At 36.9% G+C, this 24,908-nt stretch overlaps 1 pseudogene; it reads left to right on the forward strand.

Moving 5' to 3' along the window:
- The first annotated feature begins 19,397 nt into the window (after nt 1-19,397).
- LOC116901663 lies at nt 19,398-21,364 on the forward strand (annotated as a pseudogene).
- Nucleotides 21,365-24,908: the final 3,544 nt, after the last annotated feature.

Genomic DNA, 24,908 nt, shown 5'->3' on the forward strand with positions numbered 1-24,908 from the left:
GCATATATATATATATTATTTTATGAATATATTTATATTCTCAACCCAGGCATTCAATGTGTTTAAAATAATAAATGATATTAAGTTCTTATTTTATGATTTTGCATTTTAAATGGTCTGGGTAATAGGTCTGGCACAAGATGTGTTGGAATTAAGGTGTTCCAGATGAAAGGTTCACTAATTGGGAAGATAGCCTCCTGAGAGTTCATTGCTGTTTCTGGGAGGCTGGGGATGTAGGGTAATGGTGGATGCTGGCACCTGCGTTCTGCCTCACCAGGACCTCTATATAGAACATCATGCATGACATTCCTCCCAATGAGTGATTTGCCTTCCTTCAAATTAATTCAAGAAGCACCAAGATGAAATCCTCAATATTTTGTATGTACAACTCTTGAATTAATACTGTGCTCACTTCTATAACACGGACATCTTTATTTATTTGTTGTTGCTATTGTCATATCTTCAATTTTCAAAATGTATTTAGTACTTTCTGAAATGGATGCACTTCTCATTATTATAATTATTTCCATCTATTATTATTATTATATTTACATTCCAGTTATTTTACCCCTCAGTCCCCCTCCCACAGTTCCTACTCCCAGTCCTCCTCTCCCTTGCCTCCCAGAGGGTGTCTTCCCTCCGCCTTCCCTGGGGTCTTAATTCCCTTGAGGATTAAGTGCACTTTCTTCTGCCTGGTTAGACCTCTGCTATATTTTTGCCAGGGACCTCTATTCCATCAGTGGATGCTCCTGGTTGGTGGCTCAGTCTCTGGGAGCTCCCTGGGGTCTGAGACTGCTGGTCTTCCTATGGGGTCACTCTCCTCTTCAGCTTCTTCAGTACTTCCCTCAATTAAACCATAAGGGTTTCTGACATCAGTCCAATTGTAGGGTGTAGGTATCTGCTTCTTTTTCTGTCAACTGCTAGTAGGGCCTCTCAGAGGACCACCATAATAGGTTCCGGTTAGTAATAATCTCAGGCCTTGTTCCCCTCACCTCCAACCCTGGAGATGGATCACAAGTTGACTGGTCACTGAGCCAACTTTCGTTTTAGTCTCTTCTCCATTTTTGTCCCCAAAAGTATTCTAGACAAAAACAGTTCTGGGTCAGAAATTTTGACTGTGTGTTAGTAATATTGTCCCTCTGCTTGAGGTCCTGCCTATCTACTGCAGGGGAACTCTTCGAGTTCCATCTCTCCAGTGTTGGTTTTTTTTTTTTTTTTTTTTTGGCTAAGGTCAACCCCACTGAGTTCTTAGAGTCTCTCACCTCGGGGGTCTCTGGTACTTACTAGAGGGTGCCCCCACCTCCCACCACCCAATGATGCTTATCTCCTGTGGGGCTCTCGTGCCTAGGACTTTTCCCAGAGATCTCTGGCCCAGCTAGGTCTATAGGTTCTGGCAAAGGGAAAGAGAATTCAGGCAGGGAGGGGACAGGTGGCTGCTTCTGCTCCTCTTCTGCTGGTTCTGTTCCTTTCTACCCCTGCCTCTTCCATTGCTCTGGACAGGCTGAGCCAGCAGGAAACTGACTAGCTGGCAAGAGAGTTTCTGGCAAAGATTTCAAGAGAGCAGATCTCTTCCCCAAGCAGCAGTGTTATCGCTCTTATGACAGAAGCTGTCAGATGATGGAATAATTCCTCTACACCTTTATTCTTTTGTTCCCATTTTTATTAAATTAGGTATTTCTTATTTACATTTCAAATGTTATTCCTTTCCCGGTTTCCTGTTCATCAGCCACCTAAACCTTCCTTCTCCCCTCCTATATGGGTGTTCACCTCCTCATCCACTCCCCATTACTGCCCCCCAACAATCCCCTACACTGGGGGTCCACCCTTGGCAGAACCAAACGCTTCCCGTTCCACTGGTGCCCCAACTAGGCTATTCACTGCTACATATGCAATTGGAGCCCAGGGTCAGTCCATGTATAGTCTTTGGTTAGTGGTTTAGTCCATGGAAGCTCTGGTTGGTTGGCATTGTTGTTCTTATGAAGTCTCAAGCCTCTTCAGCTCTTTCAGTCCTTTTTCTAATTCCTCCAACGGGTGTCCCATTCTTAGTTGAATGGTTTGCTGCTACCATTCGCCTCTGCATTTGACATGTTCTGGCTGTGTCTCTTAAGAAAGATCTATACCCGGTTCCTGTCAGCATTCACTTCTTAGTTTCATCCATCTTATCTAGTTTTGGTGGCTGTATCTATTTGGGATACATGTGGGGCAGGCTCTGAATAGTTGTTTCTTCAGTCTCTGCTCCAAACTTTGCCTCCCTATCCCCTCCTATGGATACTTTTGTTCCCCTTTTAAATAAGGAGTGAAGCATCGCATTTTCATTATCCTTCTTGAGTTTCATGTGGTCTGTGCATTGCATCTTGGGTAATTCAAGCATTTGGGCTAATATCCATTTATCAATGAGTGCATACCATGTGTGTTTTTCTGTGATTGGGTTACCTCAACCAGGATGATATTTTCTAGTTCCATCCATTTGCCTATGATTTCAAGAAGTCATTGTTTTTGATTGCTGAGTAATATTCCATTGTGTAGATGTACCACATTTTCTGTATCCATTCCTCTGTTGAAGGGCATCTGAGTTCTTCCCAGCTTCTGGCTAATATAAATAAGGCTGCTATGAACATAGTGGAGCATGTGTCTGAACACAATTCTTAAATACAGTTTTTGGATGGGTCAGTGTCTGACAGCAGGTATTTCCTATAGATTTGGCCTCAGAGCTTGGGAAGACCTCATGTACATAGTCGTGGGCGTGGTCCTGCTTATACAACTGATCTCTCTTGAGTCTACATGACCTGTGGTCATTTACTCACCTATGGAGGAGAGGCTTGGGGCATTGCCCTATGTCACTGTTCTGTCTTAAACCTTTCTCCAGGGGTCTCTAGGGGATAAGAAGGCCCTGATGTTTTGGGAGACTGTGAATGTGCCTGCAATAGGGTCTCCCAGGACATGACCTAGCTGGACCAAGAATCAGGGTACCCTTCATAGCCCACTGCCCTACAATCTCCATTCATTTTCTTGGCCCTCTGGGCTTCTTTCCTGTTCGCCCCAACCCAGAACCTGGTCCTGTTCCTCTTTCCTCCTCTTCCTCTCTGTCACACAGATCCCTCCCTTCCTCTGCCTCCCTTAGTTATTTCCTTCCCCTTCTAAATGGAATTGAAGCATCCTCACTTGGGCTTTTCTGCTTCTTATATTTCTTATTGTCTTGTGTGTTGTATCCTAAATATTCTGTACTTTTTGACTAATATCCACTAATCAGGGAGTACATACCATGCATGTCCTCTTGGGTCAGAGTTACCTGACTCAGTTTGATATTTTCTAGTTCCATCCATTTGCCTGTCTTCATGTTTAATGGCCAAATAGTATTTTATTATGTAAATAAACCACACTTTCCATATCCATTCTTCGATTGAAAGAAATCCTGTCTCTTTCTGTATCAATACCATGGTATTGATACAGTGGTCTTTATCACTATTGCTTTGTAGTACAACTTAAACTAAGAGATGATGATTCCCCCAGAAGTTCTTTTACTGTTTTGGCTAAGCTGGGTGTTTTCTTTTTCCATATAAAGTTGGGAATTGCACTTTCCATGTCTTTGAAGAATTGCGTTTGCATTTTGATGGGGATTGCACTGAATCTGTAGATTGCTTTTGGTAAGATGGCCATTTGTCACTATATTAACCTTACCAGTCCATGAGCCTAGGTGATCTTTCCATCTTCTAACGTCTTCTTAGATTTCTTTTTCAGAGATTTGACATTCTTGACGTATAGTTCTTTCACTTGCTTAGAGTTACACCAATATATTTTATAATATTTGTGGCTATTGTGAAGGATGTTGTTCCCTAACTCCTTTCTTCACCTGTTTATGACTTGTATAAGTAAAGGCTATCTATTTGCTTGAGTTAACTTTATATCCTTCCACATGGCTGAAGTTGTTTATCAGCTATAGTACTTCTCTGGTGGAATGTTGAGGGTCCCTAATGTACACTATCATATCATTTGCAAATAGTGATATTTTGACTTCTTCCTTTTTATCATGCATTCCATTGATCCCCGTTTGTTTTCTAGTTGTTCTAGCTAGAACTTTGAGTACTATGTTGAATAAAAAAAGAGAGTATACAACCTTGTGTTATCCAGGATTTTGATGGGGTTACTTCTAGTTTCTCTCCATTTAATTTAATGTTGGCTGTTAATTTGCTCAATATAATCCTTTTATTCCATTTAGGTATGTGCAATGAATTCCTGATCCCTCCAAGACTTTTATCATGAAGAGGTGTTGTATTCTGTCAAAGATTTTTTTCAGCATCTAATGAGATGACAGTGTGTTTTTTTTCCTTGAATTTGTTCATAAAATACATGTTTTTGATGGATTTTCACATATTGAACCACCCTGGAAACCCTGGGATGAAGCCTATTTGATCATGATGAATGATGGTTTCAATGTTTTCTTGGATTGAGTTTGTGAGAATTCTAGTGTGTATTTTTTGCATAGATAGTCATGAGAGATTATTTGAAAAAAGTTCCCTTTCTTTGTTGGGTCAGTTTAGGTATCAGCATAACTGTGGCTCCCTAGAATGAACTAAGTAGCATTTCTTCTGTTTTTATTTCATGGAATAATTTGAAGAGAATTAGTATTAGGTCTTCTTTGAAGTTCTGGTAGAATTCTGCCTGAAAACCATCTGGTTCTTGGCTTTTTTTTTTTTTACACTTGGGAAATTTTGATGGCTATTTCTATTTTCTTAAGGGTTATGGGAGAGTTTAGATAGTTTACCTGATCTTGATTCAACCTCAATATGTAGTATTTGCTTAGAAAATCATCCATTTCATTTATTTTCTAGTTTTTTTAGAATATAGGCTTTTAAAGTAGGTTCTGATTGATTTTTTTCAATTCCTCAGTTTCTGTTGCTATGTCTCCCTTTTCCTTTCTGAGTTTGCTATTTCAGATATTTCTCTTTGCCTATTAGTTATTTTGACTAAAGGTTTATCTATCTTGTTGATTGTCTCAAAGAACCAGCTCTTGGTTTTGTTGATTCTTTTATAGTTTCTTTTAATTGTAACTGATTGATTTCATCCCTGATTTTGACTATTTCCTTATGTATCCTCATCTTTGTTGTTTTTGCTTCTTTCTGTTCTAGACTTTTCAGATGTGCTGTTGTTTGTATGAGATCCCTCCAATTTCTTTATGAAGACACAAATTGCTGTGATTTTTTCTTTTAACACTGCTTTTATTGTGTCTCATTAGTTTGGGTATGATGTGTCTTCATTTCATTGAATCCTATAGTCCTTGATTTCTTTTTGTTTCTTCCCTGACCAAGTTTTCATTGATCAAAAGTTGTTTAGTTTTCAGGAGCATGTGGGATTTCTATTATATTTGTTGTTATTGAAGTCTAGCAATGGTTATCTGATAAAATGCATGGGATTATTTCAATATTCTTGTATCTGTTAAGGTTTGTTTTATGTCCAATTATATGGTCAGTCTTGGAGAAGGTCTATCAGATGCTGAGAAAAAGGTACATTCTCTTGTTTTTGGGGTGAAATGTTCTGTAGATATCTGTTAAACCCATTTGGTTTAAAAATTCTGTTAATTTTACAATGTCTCCATTGAGTTTCTGTTTTAATGACCTGTCCATTGCAAAGAGTGGAGTGGTGAAGTCTCCTACTATTATTGTGTGAGGTTCAATGTGTCTTTTGAGCTTTAGTAAATTTTCTTTTACAAATGTGGGTGCTAGAATTCTTGCAATTGAGGCCTAGATTTGAGACTTGCATGTTCAGAATTGATACTTCATCTTGGTAGATTTTTCCTTTGATGAATATGAAGGACAGTTGTATTCTATGGGAAAACTGATGTAAAAATATTACAATGAATGGGGAAGCAAGTCATTGACAGTCTGTCTTCTTTTTACTTTGCTTGAAAATTGAATTTCACTAATTTTATAGTTTTATAAACTAAAAACTTTCATATTCAAATACACAGACATAATAGTTATACTTGGGTAAATAGATAGATATGTAGATAGATAGAAGGAAAACATTATCACATATTTGCAAATGTCTCATTCACAATATAATGTTAATAATGTTTTATCATATGTCCATTTAAAACTGTTGATATTCTTAAGTCACATTATTCAGGCTATATCATAAAATTTATTAAGCATCACAGTGTCAGAGATGGACTTGTAATTTGGTAAAAAGTCTTCAAAAATCCTGTTCTTTGCAGGGATACATTTCCTTATAACCTATGTGAAAGAGTATGCTAGCACCTTCAGATAGAACAGGGATGTGATGTTAGGACCAAAGTTTCTCGCAGTCATCCTTGCTTTCTTCCTTAATATTTTAAATAAAAGATAGTATAAGATTATCTGGTTAAGAATGCAGTCCTTTCATTAAAATTATCAGAGCAAATAGTTTAGATTAGAAAGAGGGAGTCTCTCTGTATATAATATATATTCATATATGTTTATATATTTTGTTCAATTTTGTAGATTATGGTACCAATGAATATCTCCACTAAACAGGAGGCTAGGAAATAAAGTAATGTTATCATTTTATCCCTTCATTTTATTTTGTGGTTGATGTTCTTGTTCTCCTCCTCCTCCTTTTCACAAGTACATCTAGGTACGGAAGCTCAGGTCAGATATTTACTTTAAGCAACCATACTTCAAAGTATCTATTTTTGACATTCAGCATTTTAAAATAGTTTTTCAGATGAGATTGAGAACTCTGAATGATAATGGCCATGTGTCGTGGAATAAAGTTGAACCATCCAGAGCCTGGATTATGTTCTTCATAATTTAAGATCATTATTAATGAAAGTAAATGGTTCTTAAGATTCTCTTTCAAGGCTTGAGACAAACATATTGCTGAACTACGATGTGTACCCACAAAAGAGCATTGACAAAAAGCCCAGGAACAATTAATTTATATAAGATTCTCTCTTAAGTAATCATTTCTAGTATATGTTCTTGAGTCTGCTAGAAAATAATAAAAATATTCCAAATATGCTAATAATATAATAATATATTTGACTCTTCCCTTTCAAACATCATGTACATGATTATGTACTTGTAAGTAGTGGTATACGGATATGCATGTGCAATATTACATATAATATATTACATGATGTTGTATGATATGATTACAATATTTATTGAAAAAGTAAATATATAAAATACCCTATGTCTGAATCTAAATATTGAATATTTTTTATTTTACCTATAATAGTTATTTACATGTTGAGGCTAAATATATACATAGCCTTTAGGTGAACTTAAATTCACAAGTTAATTCTTTCAATTATGTATAGGGACATGCACTTGTAATCCCAGCAGTCAACAAATGGAATAATTATGGGATAAGGGTCAGCCTTTGCTACATACTGGGCCATGTATGTTGGTTACATTACATAGCAGGAATATAGTTACCATAAAGTTTTCTAAACAAGAAATAAACAAAAAACAAATCATCTGAAGCAAAATAAAAACACATTATACCCTACAACACAGTTATCACCTGAAGAAATATTAGCCAGGGTTTGAAATATAAGTCCTTGCTGAAAATGTCCGTTAAGTAACACAAGACAAATGTGTAACATTTGTCCTTGATGTCATGAACAAACTTTAATTAAGTCACTACCTTAATCAAACCTCCCTAAAAACGCCCATGTAATTGCAAGTGGCCACAATTAATCCTACTCTTTAGTCCTCTTGAATTAGTACATGTGGTTATTTTTATATGATCACCACATTATTTTACAAAGAAGCATGAATTGTAGTTTTAGGGTTTTTAACTTTTATTGCAAATGTTAATGTAACATTAAAATTCAGTACTATGTTCCCAGGAGCAGGAAAATGCAAAGGGCATGGTTTTCCTAAAGTGATTAATTTGTTATTCTGTCTTAGGCTTCTCATTAGGACACACATTTAAGTTTCTAACTTATAAATTAAAAACATTAAGCCTGAAAATTCTTTCATGTTTTTTTTCTCAAAGGACTGAAAATCAGCAGTTTTTGTATGTTATAAATCAAAGTGTTGTTTCCTTTCTTAAATCTACCAACAGGTTATATTCCATTACTATTCAGAGATCACCTTGGTCTTTTGGCATGTGTTTGTGTGTGCCATGTTGCATGTGTAGGAGGCAAAGGACAATGTAGGGTTTCCGTAATCAACATCTACCTTTTCTCATTATTATTTCCCCCCATCTGTGCTACATATGCCAAGCAATCTGGTCCATGAGCATCTTAGTTCCTCTTGTCTCTGCATCACCATCTCATGGCTTTAGTACTAGATGGCAGATGTGGTACTACTGGTCTGAGCTTTATGTAGTAAATGCAGATTTGAAATTAAGTCTTCACACTTCTGTGGCATGTACTTGATGCCTAGACTGTAACCTCAAACTTATTTGTGTAAATGTGTTCATGAATATCTTCCCTGATTCCTTTTTTTCAAGTAATGTCTGAATAATTTTATCCAGTGTTATTCTGAACTATACACCTAATTACAAATTAGTATGGAATAAAAATCAGGAAGAATTCTCACTATAGTGTTGTTAAGGTAAATAAATATTATCTTGTATTTTCTATGCATAAGAAGGGGGAAATAATAATGAGAAGAGGTAGATGATGATTACGAAAACCCTACATGGTCCTTTGTCTCTTACACATGCCACATGGCATACACAAACACAAGCCGAAAGACCAAGGTGATCTCTGAACAGTAATGGAATATAATCTGTTTGTAGATTTAATAAAGGAAATAAGGCTAAGCTGATGCAGCAGTTGGAATCATGAGATAAAGGCCAGCCTTGGGTACAGAGTAAAACTCTGTCTCCAAAAACCAACAATAATGACGAAAAGTAAATTCATGAATCTACTAAATAAAAACAAAGGGTTTTTGAAATATAATCCAACAACGATATTTTTTAATAATTGCATATATGTACAAATGCATACATGAAGATCAACTCGAAAGAGAATAAGTTTCAGCACTTGAAGTGTTCCATGAATATGTATTAAGATGAATATAAATAAAGTTAATTCTACCTAATAGTGCATCAGCCATAATCTGAAGCTTTGAATTTAGATTAGGTCAGTTAACCCTTTCTATACCTACAGTATAGAAATTACTATTCTTTATTTTAAAATTGAGGACTCTGGTTCAAAGAGATATTTCCCTAAGGCTGTATGGGTTCTCTGCCCAGTGCCCTGTTCTTCACTCTATAGCCTTAGTTTACTTATAGCCCTTGTTATTATGTAAGCAAAGGCCTAGCCTTCCTGTGTGACAGGATTACAGACAGGCTTCACATAGTCTCTCCGACGCACATGTAACTCACAAATGAGTCCGATATAATATGAAGTTACTAAGAGTCACTTTGGTTCTACATTTTTTTCTTTGGGTAAGTATTAGTCGTGCAAATTGCTGTAGAAATCTCCAAATGTGGTGAAACCTGACGTTGCCTGCCTGTAAGATCTGTGATGGTAGATGGTGGAGTAGAAGGATCATAACTTCTATGGGAAAAATAGAAAGACCCTTTCTCAAAAGGAAGAAAGAAAATATGAAAGTAGGAAGCTAAGGTGATAGGAGGGAGAGATGAAGGGAAAAAGATGGATTGAGGAGGAGACAGAAAGAATGGTTTTCCCTCTTCATAAATGTGAAAATACAAACACTTAGATTTTAGATATCAGATATATTATATGTATACATGTATATATGTACATATAATCATTAGTGGTTCATTCTCTTCATCAAGCTAATAATAATTAGGAAACAATGTTAAAAACATTTAATACATTTGAACAAGAAGAATATATCAACAGTTAAGAATAATTGGGAATCTTGCATACTGATTATTAACATAGTAATCACTACTTAAGTTACACTCCTCCACATAGAGGAAACATGTATTCTAAGTCATGATGATGAAGGGAGGATTTGCTTATACCTTGCCTGACCGTAGAACAGCAACTCACCCTAAATTACATGATTTGTTTCTTAATTAATCAAATTCTATGATTTTTCTTAACCCCTTCCCGAGACGCAAAGATTGAAAGCTCCACAATGTTTGGTGCAAGACAGATGCTTTTCTTCCTCCACTCTCTTTTTGTTTACTTCGTTTATCTTCATGTTGCTTCTTGGCAAAGTTATTTTGTTCTGTTGTCTTAGTCCTGTATGAATATTCTCCTTTATTATTTTTAGTTCCTGTACTTGAAAAGCAATGAAAAGATGATGGAAAACCGAGAGATGAAAATAATTTATTTATCATATAATTTCTTACAAGAATTTCCAGATCATATATTATCACAACAATTCTGGACACAGGCTAGTTCAGTATTCAGTCTGCTCTGCTTTCCTGATAACATTAGACTGGGTCTGGGTCTCTCTAACTTTATCAGTACCTTGAACCTACTCACCATTTTCTCTGACAAATTACAATGTGATAGGAAGCATTTTAAAATGCTTTAACCACTGTCAACATGCTTGATTCTCCTTTCTTGAGTTTTGACAACACAAATGTCACCAAGCATTGGCAATTCAATCCTGTAATATATAATTTATTATTGATAACCAATAATTTCTATTTCTAATTTTTTAACTTTTCAAATCAATTCTTACTTTTACCAGGTGTGTCTGTAAGATTATTGAATCTCTGCTTTAATAACATTAAAACAAAAAAAATTACTAGAATTCGATCCCCCCAGTCTCTTACTGTTTTAAAATAAAGTGATTTTTTTTTGGTTGATTGGTTACTTGGTTGGTTTGGTTTGATTTTTATGAGACAGGGTTTCTCTATATATCCTCTACTGTTTTAGAACTCATTTTGTAGTCCACACTGGCCTCAAACTCAGCAATCTCCCTGCGTCTGCCTCCAAAGTACTGGAATTAGTTGTATACCACCGCTGCCAAGCTTAAAATAAAGATTTAAAAAATTCCTTCCTCAGGGAATCAAGGATAGTTCCCAAAGATAATAAGTTCAATGCCTACTACATTTTATACAAATCATATCAGTGGAAACATCCATCTCTTACACAGAGACAAAACTAAACCTATGAGAGATCTATAATGAAAATGCAGACTAATAAGCAGCATTGAGGAACTCCTTGAAGGTATTAACTGCATTAAACAATTAAAGGAAATCATCATTAGATGAGAGCAGGATGTAGAAGTGCCAACTACAGAAAAAAAAAAAAACCCAGAGTTTGATGACATGAATGGAAATGTATTTAGGATTCTATAGGATAAAAACTGCAATAGCAGTTTTCACATAGTATTCATTTATAACATCCCTGTGACTACATGGTCTCTGTTCCATAAACTAGATGCCTATACAAGTATCTCTGTATGCATTCCCCTACCTTTTTACTGCATTTTTGAAGAAAATGGTAAAATACATGAAGTCTTTACCCCAGCTTCCTTTTCAAATCCCAACAATAGGACCATCTGACTTTGCTGTCTTGAATGAGTCACCCATTCATTCAGTTTCAGGTTTTTGATCTATTGAATAGAAATTAAATCAGAAACACATATGAAATTCCTGTCTTCTCCTGAGAGTATATGCCAGTCATATTTTATTTAGCTTTTGTTTAATACTTGTATTTGCGGTGGTGAAGGTTTGGACTCTTAAAAGCCCCCAGTTATCCATTATTTCCAACACAATACAAGAATAAAAAAAATCAAATATGAGGAAAACAGAGAGTAAACAATTGGACTACATAATTATATAATGACCAATCGAAATATTAAATATATGGACTCGTCAAGCAGAGTCTATCATGTAGAATAAGCTTTTAAAACAGCAGTTTGAGCAATATGCAATTTTTTGAATTGTTGCTGTTGAGCTACAATGCTAAGGAATGGGGAATAGAAACAGATATGGTATCTTTACGTAGTGGTGTTTGTGAAAGATAATCACTGACGTCAACACATTTCAGTTACTTGCTACTCAAAGACTGAATTAACATGAGCCGAGGATTTCAGAATGAGGGCAGTGTTCACCCAAATAGAGAAAGTTTTCATAATACATAATTAAAAAGCAGCAAAAATCACTACAAGAGAAAGGTTTTACATTGTCTTCATTTCTCCTCTAAGAATTTTTTAATCTAGCCTCAACTGATCGTAACTGCTTTCACTTTTCATGTCTTTTGTTTTCTAACTTTGAAATTTAGACTCAGCATATGTTTGAAAACTTGTTCTATTTCTATGATTTATTTCCCTTAATGAGACCTCAAGTTTGTTTGTTTGTTTGTTTGTTTGTTTTTGGAAAGGAGCTTAATTTTGTTCTTTGTGACTGAATGAAACTCAAAAGTGATATCATCGTCATCCATTCATCTATTGATGTACACATAGATTGATTTTTATGCCTTTTACATTATGAAAAGTACCACGATAGATATTAATGAACAAGTATCTTTATGGTACACCGATTTGAGAGTTCCTTGAGTATACCAGAAATGGCACAACTGGATCCTAGTTTATTTTTAGACATTTATGAGAAATTTCACACTTATTTCCACAGCGGCTATACTTGTTTTTTTTTTTTTATTTCTTCTTCAGGTCAACAGTGTGTAATGTTTCTATTCTCATCCACATTCTTACGAGTGTTTGTTGGTATATTGCTTAATGGTGTCTATTTGCCCTTCGACAAGACAGAATACCAGTGTAGCTTTGCTTTGCATATCTTGGATGGCTAAGATCATTAAGCATTCTTTTCTCACTAAATATTTTGAGAATTATCAGATCAATTCATTTGCCCATTTATTATCCACATAATATTGGGAATTTAATTTTTGAATTTTTCATTATTATTATTATTATTACGTATTAACTATTATTTTACTTATTTACTATCCAGCCATTGCCCTCCTCAATGTCTCCCTTCCCAGAGTTTCTCATACCATTTCTCCTTTGCACTGTCTCCAAGAGAATGCTTCCTGACCACAAGGCCTCCCCCTTCTCTGGAGCCTCAAGTCTCTAGTACGTCTTCTCCCCTAGAGGACAGACCAGGCAGCTCTCTGTAATATATGTGTCAGGGATTTTGGACAGTCTGCCTGTGTTATGTTGCTTGGTTGGTAGCTCACTATCTAGAAGCTCTCTGAGCTCTGGATTAATTGACAGTGCTCCTCTTCCTATGGGGTCACCCTCCTTATCTGTTTCTTGCATCCTTCCCCTAATTCAACCATAGGAGTCCTGACTTCAGTCCAATGGTTGGGTGTAAGTATCTGCTTCTATCTCAGTCAGTTGCTGTCAATCCCGTTGTTGATGGACATATAGATTGGTTTTATACTTCAGCTATATATCTGACCAACACCATGATGTACATTTATGAACATGTTGTTGACAAGGGTTTTCCAAATCTGTTGACTGTTTCTCTGGCAGTTGTTTTCTTTGCTGTGCAGAAGCTTTTGACAGAACTACCATCTCAGGCCTTGCTTTCATTCCCAAACAATAGCAGAAGTTCTGTCGTCATGCCTATACCTTGACTGCTTTCTATTAATTTTCTTTTAGCACTCTGAAAGTTTTAAGACTTCCGGTGTCAGTTTTGCTCTGCATTCAACTTATTTTAGTTCAGATTGAAATAGATAGTTTAGTTCTACATGTGGATTTTCTCCTGTTTTCCAGCAACATGAGTTTTTAAGAGGTTTTTTTTTCTTATATCATCCTTTTAGGTTTAGCAAACTATCAAGTGGCTATATCTGGGTAACTTTATTTTTGGCCATGTATTATATTCCATTCATCTGTGTTACTGATTATGATGGTGCCAAACTCTTCTATTTATTTATTATTTTTATAGCTATGCAGTATAAATATGCTTCCTCTGATAAAATTGTTTTATTTTTTCATAATTTTATTTATTCAGAACTTTTCTCACTTTATTTTGGCTAGTTTAAGTTAGTATTTACAATCTTTTCATCTTTAGAAAGAACTATTTATTTGGTCATTGATTCCTGGAGAAATTATCTTAGTCTCACTGGCTTCTATCCTTACATTTATTATTTCTTTCTACTTTTTAGCTATGAGATTGATTTTTCTTGTTTCCTTAAATTTGAACATACAGAATTTGATTGCTCATGTGACTTGATTCTGATATTTAGTAAAAGCACTTGTGATTTAAAATTGCATTTGTTATATCACAACAGATGTGAAAAGTTTTCATATTCGTATCAACTCCATCTCATTTTTGAAAATTATGCAATTACTTTTTAAGATTATAATTATATCATTTCTCTTTTTTCCTTTTTTAACAACTTTCTCTTTTTTAAACACTTCTATATTCTCTTTCTTGCTTTTTCTTTAAATGACCACTTTTAAAAAATTTATTGTTGTTCAATTCTACCCTTTGTTTGCCCCATGCCCTACTGAATAATCAAGATCATGTTTTCCATTCTGAATGTATAATGTCTTGTACTGTTCATGGCTCTTGACTTCTATCTTCATTTGTTTATGATATGATTAATAGCAACATATAGCATAAATTTTCTATCTGTCTGAACCTTTCTTCTGTTTCAACATCTGATTCTTGTTCACTTATGAAAGGTCAAATTTGCAAAAATATATAATTTCTTCCAAATGAACTATATTGTATTGATATTGCTGAGCCCAAATGGCTATCTTTTTCTTGTTGATTCAGTCCAATAAACATGCAATTATTTTAAAAATATAACTTCTATAATTAAAACAATTGTATATTTAGAAATAAAAGAAAAATAAGTTTTTCAATCTTTGTATTTAAATATGTAAAGCAAAATCTATTATACGAAATGTGCTAATATTTTTATAATATATGACTTTGGAACACACACACACACACACAAACATATATATATATATATATATGAAAACAACTTTATTTTCTACTGTTTTGGATACTCTACCTAATATCAAATATAAAACATAATGTGAAAATGTGAGTGGTGCTCTTTCTCTTCCGGTCCCAAGCGCTGCGGGAGCCGCAGCTTACCGTGCAGACATGGCCAAGTCCAAGAACCACACCACACACAACCAGTCCCGCAAATGGCACAGAAATGGCATCAAGAAATCCTGGTCACAAAGTCGACTCTCTTAAAGGGGCCGACCCTAAGTTTCTGAGGAACATCTTTGCCAAGAAGCACAAGAAAGGGCCTGAAGAAGATGGAGACCAATAATGCCAAGGCATGGAGTGCACTGTAGCAGGTCATCAAAGGCCCTATGTGAAGCCCTCAGGCCGTCAAGCCCAAGATGCCGAAGGGCTCCAGCCTCTCCGTCTGGTTTTCATCGCTCACCCCAAGCTTGGGAAGAAGATTCGAAGCTACATGGCCAAGGGACGGAGGCTCTGCCAACTAAAGCCCAAGGTTCAAACCAAGGCAGAGACCAAAGCTCCAGCCAAGGCCCAGGCTTCAACTCCAGCCCAGGGCTCCCCAAGGGTGCCCAGGCCTGTGAAGGCCCCATAGAGTGCCCCTGCCAGTGAAGACAGATGGGGCTGTGACACACCCACCTCACTCATTTTGCAGATGACCAATGTCCTGTATGCTGTTTTTACAAATAAACTTGAGACAAGATCTGTTAAAAAAATGTGAGTGAGATTGCTCAGCTAATTAGGGCCCTTCTGACCATGCTGATAAAAGTTTGACCCTCATGACTCAGAGAGTAGGAGAGGAGTCGCTCACATTGACTGTCTTTGGGTTTCCCTATGTAGCTAGCAAGTGCATGCCTTTACTATATACTAATTGAATAAATGTAAAAGTAATTGGATGCCTCTGTCTTATAACAAGTTATTAATTTAAATATAATTCTATTAATTTGAATATAAATTACCTATTAATTTAATGAAATAACCACATTAGAAATATAATTCTCTTCCTTGTTTCTTGATTTTCACCCCTCCTCCAGTTTTCTTTTCTTATATTTATCTATATCTTGCAAGCAATAATTTCACATTTTCAGGACAGTGAAAGAGAAAAGAATAATAAAATCGTAAGATCCATTAGAACTTGGGAACAAGTGTCTGTGATACTTGTAAAATAAGCAAAATGCATCATCTACACTATATGATAACACGCACAAATGCAGTCACACAAATAGAAACTCCCAGTGGTCCAGGACAAACACTAATAACATTTGTTTTCCCTGTGTTCCTAAGACAGGCTGTTTTTTATTGCATATTTTTCATGCTGCTAAACATTAACATCTATTGAGAAAAACTTTAAAATAAAGTAGTGCATCTTTGAGTCTCATTTGAGCTTTTCTTTCACATGGTGTGTCACATTAATGCTACCCTACAGGGAAATAATCAAAGAACTTTAATGTAATACTGTGGTTCAGAAAGGAAACATGACAGCAGTACATTACTGCAAATTGAATTTAATGAGCTTCTTAGCACTAGGAAAGTGACTCTTTGAAACTGAAGCTATTCAATCGAGAGCATTTTGATTATAATTAAATCATTTTACATTTACCACAGGGACAAGTTTAATCTTAATTAGTCACTTTTATGGAAAGGTGAAGCCACATGATTTATATTTCCTTGATCGCATAGTGAGAGATTCATAATGTAAAGAATAAAAAACAATATGGTTGTCCTTTTAAGAGAAAATGAATGTACACATTCTCATGGTGGCTACTGAGGGAGAGCTTGGCAAGAAAATGCCAGTGATTACAGCATTCACCCATGCATATGCATCAGTGGACGCATAAATAACACCTGTAGTCATCTGATTGTCCATCCTGTGATTATTTTAAAATATGGAAATCACATAAAGTGTCATTAAATTGAGTGACACAGTACTTACTGAAAGCCATCAGTATGAAGATCTTGTTTCAGTGAAAAGCGCTTTATAATTGGAGTCTCAAGACGATTCACACACTAATTATGGCATTTGGAAGCTGTTCCATCTTGTGTAAATAATTTAATCTCTTGGGATGATATTTCATTGCCTTTTTGCTAAGAATAATACACTCTGCTCCTCACAGAGCTATGTTAGTTTATGTGAGATATGATTATAAAGTTACATTATAAACTTTAGAAGAACACTTAGTTGTTGCATACTAATAATAATACTGTAATTATGACATTTATGGACTGTGTACTACACAGAGCTAAGAAAATCTTAATTTGCTCAGGGCACGTAAGCATATGTAAGTACATATTACAAACGAAGGCATACTTATAATTGATGTATTCCTAATATCCAAAGCCTGTCTCATCTTTAAGCAAAATACCATGGTAATGAAGTAGGATTTGCTACAGGTTTCCTGAGGACTAATGCTTGCTGTGAAACAAAAGTTGTAAGGTTTTTTTTTCCTAGTTTATCTTCATTCATCCAGGATAATCATTTCTAAGAAACATTTCCATTAAAACATAGGGAAATGATCTCCGCCCCCCAACTCCATTCAGGAATAGCTGTTAAATTCATATTACATAAAGTTCCACCAGGAAATGTTGTAATGTATCCTGAATTTTAAGGCCACTTAACAAATGTTCTGCTTTTCAAGAAACCTGTCACTAAGCAAATAGTCATTCATAAAAGTTAATAAGAATGACTGATTTTCCTTTGGTACCTTGTTAATTCTTGTAATAATTGTAGGTATATTGTCAATGGTGTATAGACTTAAATATTTGTACTCTTTATGTGATTGTCAGTCTAATCCACTGATATTCTTAGAGATATGCTTTTGCAACTAACATCTGCGTGTACTTATGCTTGTGCTTCTTATATCACTGTATACCATTATATAATTGTTTTAATATGAAGTCAGGTTACACGTTCCCTTTTGATTAGCAATGCAATGGCATTGAAAACAGAATGTTTGAATGGGTTGCGTGTAAACCCCCCTCATTTTCTTTGCTTGACTTCCTGGTTTTTCTAACTTTATATTTAAACATTTGGATATGCTGAATTTTAGACTTTTTAAATTTTACTTAAATCATAGTAACAAATGAAATGATTGGCCCTTTGCATTGAGAGGAAGGTGGTTCACTCGATAATTTCTTCAGTCTTAAGTGAGTGATTCTCTTGATCTTACTTCAGTAATCTAAATTCATGTTTTATGTGAATGAGGATAGGAATAGGAAGAGCATCAGGACATTAATTTTATTGACTACTGTGGGATGATGTTATAGATGAGGGCCAGTACAGGATAGAAGGAGGCCTGTCATTGAACGAGTCAGAAGGATAGGAGGGAGAAAAGTTTGAGGGAAGGGGAGGAGACTGGAATGGAAAGGACGAAGAGAGAGGAGACAGAGTGGCCAAAGACAGAACTTTTACAGGTTGTTATGAATGTTCTTAAGGGATGGATGTGTGCAGGACTTTGTATGTTTAGGTGGACAATTATATATTATCAATTGGATCAGAGGTTATTGTGTTGTGTGTTCTTTCTTGTGATGAATTAAGTTTAAGAGAGTATGTGGCAGCTGGGACACTAAGCCCATGGAGTTGGGATATGTCTTTCTGGCATGGAAACCTGTCTTGGGAACTGGATGGGTAGAGAGATTGTTGCCAGGCTCGGAGAGAGGCCTTCGGCAGTGTGATATGGGATGGAACAGAGCAGGCGAGACGCTTTGCTGACTGAGATTAAGATATCTATCAGATATCTTGGGACACAGCGGTGCCAGACCTATAGCAGGGTAAAAGACAGCATTAATACAATTTTACAGCAACAGTCTACTCTATGGTCTAAGTGTGGAGGTGATGAGGATCAGGAAGGAACCTATGAAAACCTGCATTTGATATCCTCTTAACGACTTTCCTCATAACCACTCACCTCTGTTCCCTTTCATCTTGCCAGTGACCTCTTTCTTTTCACTTCTTCTTCATCCTGAAATTTCTTCTTAAAAATAAAGTCCAGAAAAAAATATATTAATCAAGAAGAATGAATTCTCCCTTACAGCCTCCAAAAAAGAAACACAATCTCTGATAGCACTCTGACCTTGGGCTTGTAAGAACCATTTAATGTTCTGCCCCCCTGAATTTACAATTTTGTTAATTTACTAGACAAAGTATATGGCACCCAGCTCGGTGAGTTTCTACAAAGATTTGAGATTCCTACCTTTCTGAAGATTCTATCTTGGCAAAAGACTTCATGAGTGTCACAATGAGATGAGCATTGTAGAAACAGGAAAAGTAATTAATGAGGCTGAGTACAACACTGGGTTGGATAAACTGAGTTCAAGGAATCAAATGACGTAAGTTTCCTTTCATAGGATGCATCATGAGGACATCCCTGATCACCAAGAGAATGAGTTCATTTTGCCTTCTGTTGTTGGATTAGATAATCTAAGAGATGTTTATATACAGAAAATAAAAGCACTATTTCTTTTGTATTCTGTAACTAGAAGCCAATGAACATTTAAAAAGAAGAATGACAAGGTCAGAGAGTAGAGGAAATAAAATCTAAAACTAGGGACCATGGGCTACTTGGACCCTACTGACCAAGGGTATGTTCAAGGAGCCAGAATGGGTCTAGGCAGCCACAGCCATCTTGGGCTTAGGGACTGCAACAGCAGGTTGCATCTGCGATTGGCCTGCCAGTCATAGACCACAAGTGCTGCCATCTCTTGACCATATAACAGGCCTTCAAAGCAGCATAGCTCTCCTAGAAAACCCGCAGCAGCCTACCTGACCATGACTGAGAAAAAGGAGGAGGGTAAGAAGGAGAGTGGGAACTGGAGGAAGAAGAAGAGGTGGAGGAGGTAGGAAGGAAGAACAAACTCCTCCAAAGGCCCTCACTTGCCAACATCTCATAGGAAGTACGGGAGAAGAGAAAAAAGGAAATGTCAAAAAACAAGCTCCATCTCTCAGTGACACTGAGGGCAAGGAAGAAGAAAGAAACTGTCACCCACAAGCTCCTTTTGGTGGGATCTCTGCTGAAGAGGAAGAAGTAAAGAGGAAATGCCAGAAATAGTCCAATTTGCATCCAACCCAGCTCCTGGACAGTGTTGACCAAACAGTTCACAATTCAATTAGGACAAGTACTGCTGCAGCTGACCCACCTAAACCAAGCTGTGACTCCATATCACCTAACTGCTGTGTTGTATAAAAAAGAAGAAAAAAAAGAAGACAGGGATATGTTTGGTAGGGGCCGGTTATGGTGCAGAGGATAGGGCCCATGCTGAGGCATCCATTTCCCCTGAGGTACCACCCACAGGACTATGAGGAAGGTATATTATAAAATATAGTTTCTTTAGGGCATGGGGAAGGGAGTTGAAAGAGTTCAGACAGAGAAAGGCAGAGAGAGAGGGAGTAGGAGGGGAAAGGGGAAAAAAGAAGAAGAAAGGGGAGGACAGGGGAGGGGAGAGAGGAGAGAGGAGTAGAGGCCTGCCAAGAGAGTGGAGAGAAGCAGGAGGGGAATGGGGAGAGAAGGGACAGAGGGGGTAAAGGTAAGAGGGCAGGAGAAGAGGAGCAAGAGAAGAGAGTGAGGAGGGGACAAACAGCCCCTTTTATAGTGAGTCAGGCATACTAGGCTGTTGCCAGGTAACATGGGCCCACAGAGGCACGCTCTTCCCCAACAGTATACCACAGCACCACCAAACATCCAAACATCTTTGGCTTCTTGTTCCTTTTTATAAAACACAACACTAGCCCCTCACATCCCCTGAGCCTCAGGCAGTGTCAGAATAGGCAGAAGAATAAGCACAGACATAAGAACGAATTTTGGCCACTTTGGACACCAGAGCATGTTCGTCTCAGGCTTCCATAGAAGAGACTGAGGTGCCTCTTGCTACAGAGTCAGACAGTGAAGAGACTAGAGCTGGAGCCTTGTGGGCACGTATGACTCAATGGCTGGATGGGACCTGATTTCACTACCTTAAGGAAAGCTGTACTCAGAGCCCAACAGTGCTGCCCAATGCCTATTCCAGGAAGAACCTAAAGCTTTTGTCCCCTCTCTCACCGTGGTTTTCCACAAGTGAAGAATGCACCCAGTGGCCTCTATTGCCAAAGATATACCCCAGAAGCCTGCATTTTGGTAGTAACTTTGAGGAGATTGCTGCCTAGGTTTAAGTGTCAGGAGCCCTGTACACTGTTTTGATTTGGCTTCTCTGGGTCCCAGAGTCACTGTATGTGACATGGTCCAGGTGACTCTGGAGGATGAATCTGTGGTTGTGGCTGCATTTTGCCTTTCACTAATGGGATCTAACATCAGGGACTTCTGTGAGGAAACAAATCGAGTGCTAAAGCCAGGGGCTCTTTTCAAAGTGGCTGCAGTCAGCAGGCACTTTAAAGATTTTGAACCTTTTCAGGGGCTGTGAGCAAACTCGGTTGTAAGGTCATCTACACGACCCACCCAACAGACACTTCTTGTTTGACTTTGAAAAGATTGGGCTTCCTGACGTAGCACCCAAAGCCCTACTTGCTGGCCTTAAACGTAAGCCCTATCTCAAAAAGCACAGATGACCAGTGGACATCAGTTGAAAGAGTAGAACTCAGACACCAATCTCAGAGCTCTAAAGATTGTATCCACTCAGACTCTGAGCCAGGGCCTGGTACCATCCTCCTTTAGTACCAAGAACACTGGGGTAAAGTCTCCCGTTCAGCATTCTCTAGTGGAGCCTTCTTGACTACAGAAAACATAAAATTTCTTGGGCAGGCTCAAGAATGGCGAGTTTGTTGTGAGGGTATAGATGTCTCTGGGAATTGTAGGTCACTTCAGGAATCATGGAAACTAATTAGCTGGGAGTTCATGGATCTCTGGTTTGGTTTCTCTCATCTCTCAGAAGGCATAGGCATTCCATTGTGCTGTTTTCTGACCTGCATTGTCCAGCCTGTGCCCATTCATAGTTTCTGCTCCTTATAATTCAAGATGGCAGACAGGTGGCTTTTGCTTCATGGCAGGTTCCAAAACTAGTTTACCACTTGGGGCTGGGAGTTATTTAATTTCTTTCTTACAGCTGAGAATCATTTAATTTTTTCCTGTTTTTGTTGTTGTTAGTGGTAGGGTGTTGCTGTTGCTGTTGCTGTTGTTGTTGTGAGACAACATCTCACACAACTCCAAGCTAACCTCAAAGAAAACAAATGGCAATCCTCCTGCCTCTTTATACAAGCTGCAGAAATCATTTAACTTCTGAATATTTTATTTCTCACTTGAAAAATGTAAAATTCTTGTCTTACATTATGTTGTATGAATTAAGTGAGGAAATGTATAGCTAAGGCTAGGAATAGAGTAAGAGGCACTAAATAAACCAGCTATGGCTATAAAAATTAAAACTAAATGCAGAACACAATAGAGACAGTTATGAAGACTAAAGATTGAGAGGAAGAAGACCACGATGGTGATGATTGAGTAAAATTACAGCCCAATTTTTAAGAACAATGCTATGTAGTGAATTTGACCTACCTTATTTCCACAGTCTAGCTAACCACACTGTGGCAATTATGCTGTAATCCTTATATACACAGTTAAAACCTTAGATATGTTTTGTTGGCTCTAGGGGCCATATTGTCTCATTAAAGTTAGATTCTCCTCATTAGGGAAAAATGCCTAGTGGCACATAGAAAGTTAATTCTATGATGTCTCTGAATAGTCATGGAGTAAGTAAAAGCAAACAACACCAATGTTTCTAACTTCAACACTATCTATTGTGACTATGCAAATACTGAAAGAGTATTAGCTGCCTTTCCCTCAGAGGGGGACTCTGCTTTTCTGAATTACTCTCATTGATGGACTGCAAGTGATTGCAGCTCTGAAAGTATTTATTTCATCAAACTGAATAAAACAATGTGATGAAAATGAGCTGGATAATGTCCACAGAAGATAAGAATCAGAAATTTAGGGAAAGAAACTACCCCAGTTACCATCTATCGCTGCATGCTGTCTCAAATAGTGTATCAGCAGCATTCTGGATGGACGGCTTTTCACATCCCCTCAGCCATTCTATACATAATTAGAAAATCAAATTCCTCTGACATTCTGTTTACCTAATTTTTCTTTTATTTCCTTTGATGAAGACCTATAGGTATTAAGGACTACAGGGGTTCGTTTTACACTGAGTTTCTAGTTCAGTACTTCTGTTTACATCAGGACAAAGCAGATGAACGCTGTATAGGGTAGTAGCTCTAGCATGCATTGCCTTCTATCTCCCAGGTAGTAAATAAAATTGTTTTGTTTTTGAAAGGTCTAAAATGACTAGATATCAGCAGCTAATATCCTGCAGGGCAAATCAGGATGTGACATAAAGTGTTTAGAATTGCTATGTTGGCATTGCTAACAGAACAGTAATAGCAGAGTGTTTAGGGGCACAATAGGGCTGTTGGCCATGCCAACTGCTCACTGTGTGGTGGAGAACAGACTGTGTCATTGTTTCAGTTCAGCTCACAATTCATGGTCCCTCTTTTTTTCTTTACCTGGTAAATATTTTCTAAGATGAATTATCCCTTCCTCCTATGCCATGTAGTTTCCTCTCTCCCAGTATCTGTTTCCAAGTAGTTTAAAGGTCATTTTCTCTTATCAATTCTTTTTTTAAGAAGGGTTTAAGATTTATCTGGCTCGGTTGTCCTTTAAGTAATCATGATAACTTCCTAAGTATAGTTATTAGCGAACTCAAAAAACTGTATATTCTTAAGACTGAAAATGAGGACATACAACCAAACAAAAAGATGTATATATGTCCCTGTGGCTTTGGAGATAACCCTCCTCCAATACATACATGTATTTGGCATCATTTGTCACTGAATGTATTGCTATGTTGGCACCACTAAAATTTTCTGAGAAATTTCTACCCTTGAAATAACAGTGTCTGTTTTTTCCAAAATTGTTCGAAGATGATGCTAATTATATTAAATAGCTATCTGATTTTAAAATACTGTTTCTCCCCAAATCCTACTATTTGAATAAACAAAGTTTACATGTTTATTATTTTATTTTACTTATAAATCATAGATATGAATGAATACACACACATATATATATTATATGTGCATTATATGTAGTTATATTAATTATATAAATTATATATAATATTAATATAATATATATATGAATGACTAGCTTCTCTCTAATCTCCCACAATCATATTCTCTAAACTCCATGTTGTTTGTATGTGTACTCTTGCATGTACAGCTGCAGATGCTCAAATGTGCATCTGTAGAGGCCGGATGAGGACACTGAATATCTGTCTCCCTTTATTATTCTTAGTGTCATTACTTTGAAATAGACTTTCTCACTGAATGAGGAGTTCACTGGCTTGGGGCTATGCTGGCAGCAAGTAATTCTCTGCAAATCTCCTGTCCCTGTCTCTCAAACAGTGCTAGGGTCAAAGCAAGCCCTGGCTTGTACACTGGGTTCTGTGAATCCAATCAAGTCCGCATTCTAGTGACGTGAGGAATCCTACCAACTGAGCCATCACCCACAACCACCTGTGTCCCCTCCAGTGAAGAGCACAAGTATTTGCAAAAATCTCCTCCCTCTGTCCTCTATAGAAACAACATTGACCATGACACATTCCATAAAAATCTGTAAAATAGCAGAGATGGCATTCAGTTATTCCATTAGTTGTACACTCATAGATTGTTAGTTTCTTTTTTCTTGCACTTGTGGCTTATATTATGATATCCAAAAAAGTTCATATGAGTTAGGAAGAAGATAATATGATGTTCCAGTCTTTTCTTCAGGAATTATAAGAATCAAATATTTTTCTGTAAATTATCTTCCCATCATAGCAAAAGAAACCTACTATTTAGAGGTCCTTTCCATATTCAGAGGTTTTCCTTTGAATCTGGAATTCACTAACAATTTTTCTAACATTCTTGGGCTATTTTCCACATCTTTTTTCATCATTAATTGCACATGTTTTAAGTATGTTGGAAAATTTCTTGGAAAACTGAGGAAGAAACAGAAAGCTTGACAACTGCAATGATCTGACTTTCAAAATAGTGGGGCTATTTGCTAGAAATTGTTTATTGTCTGTGGGAAAATGGAGAAGAAACACAGAAAGCAGCGCCATGCCCATTGTGT

This window comes from Rattus rattus, chromosome 5, assembly GCF_011064425.1.
Source record: "Rattus rattus isolate New Zealand chromosome 5, Rrattus_CSIRO_v1, whole genome shotgun sequence".
NCBI lineage: Eukaryota > Metazoa > Chordata > Mammalia > Rodentia > Muridae > Rattus > Rattus rattus.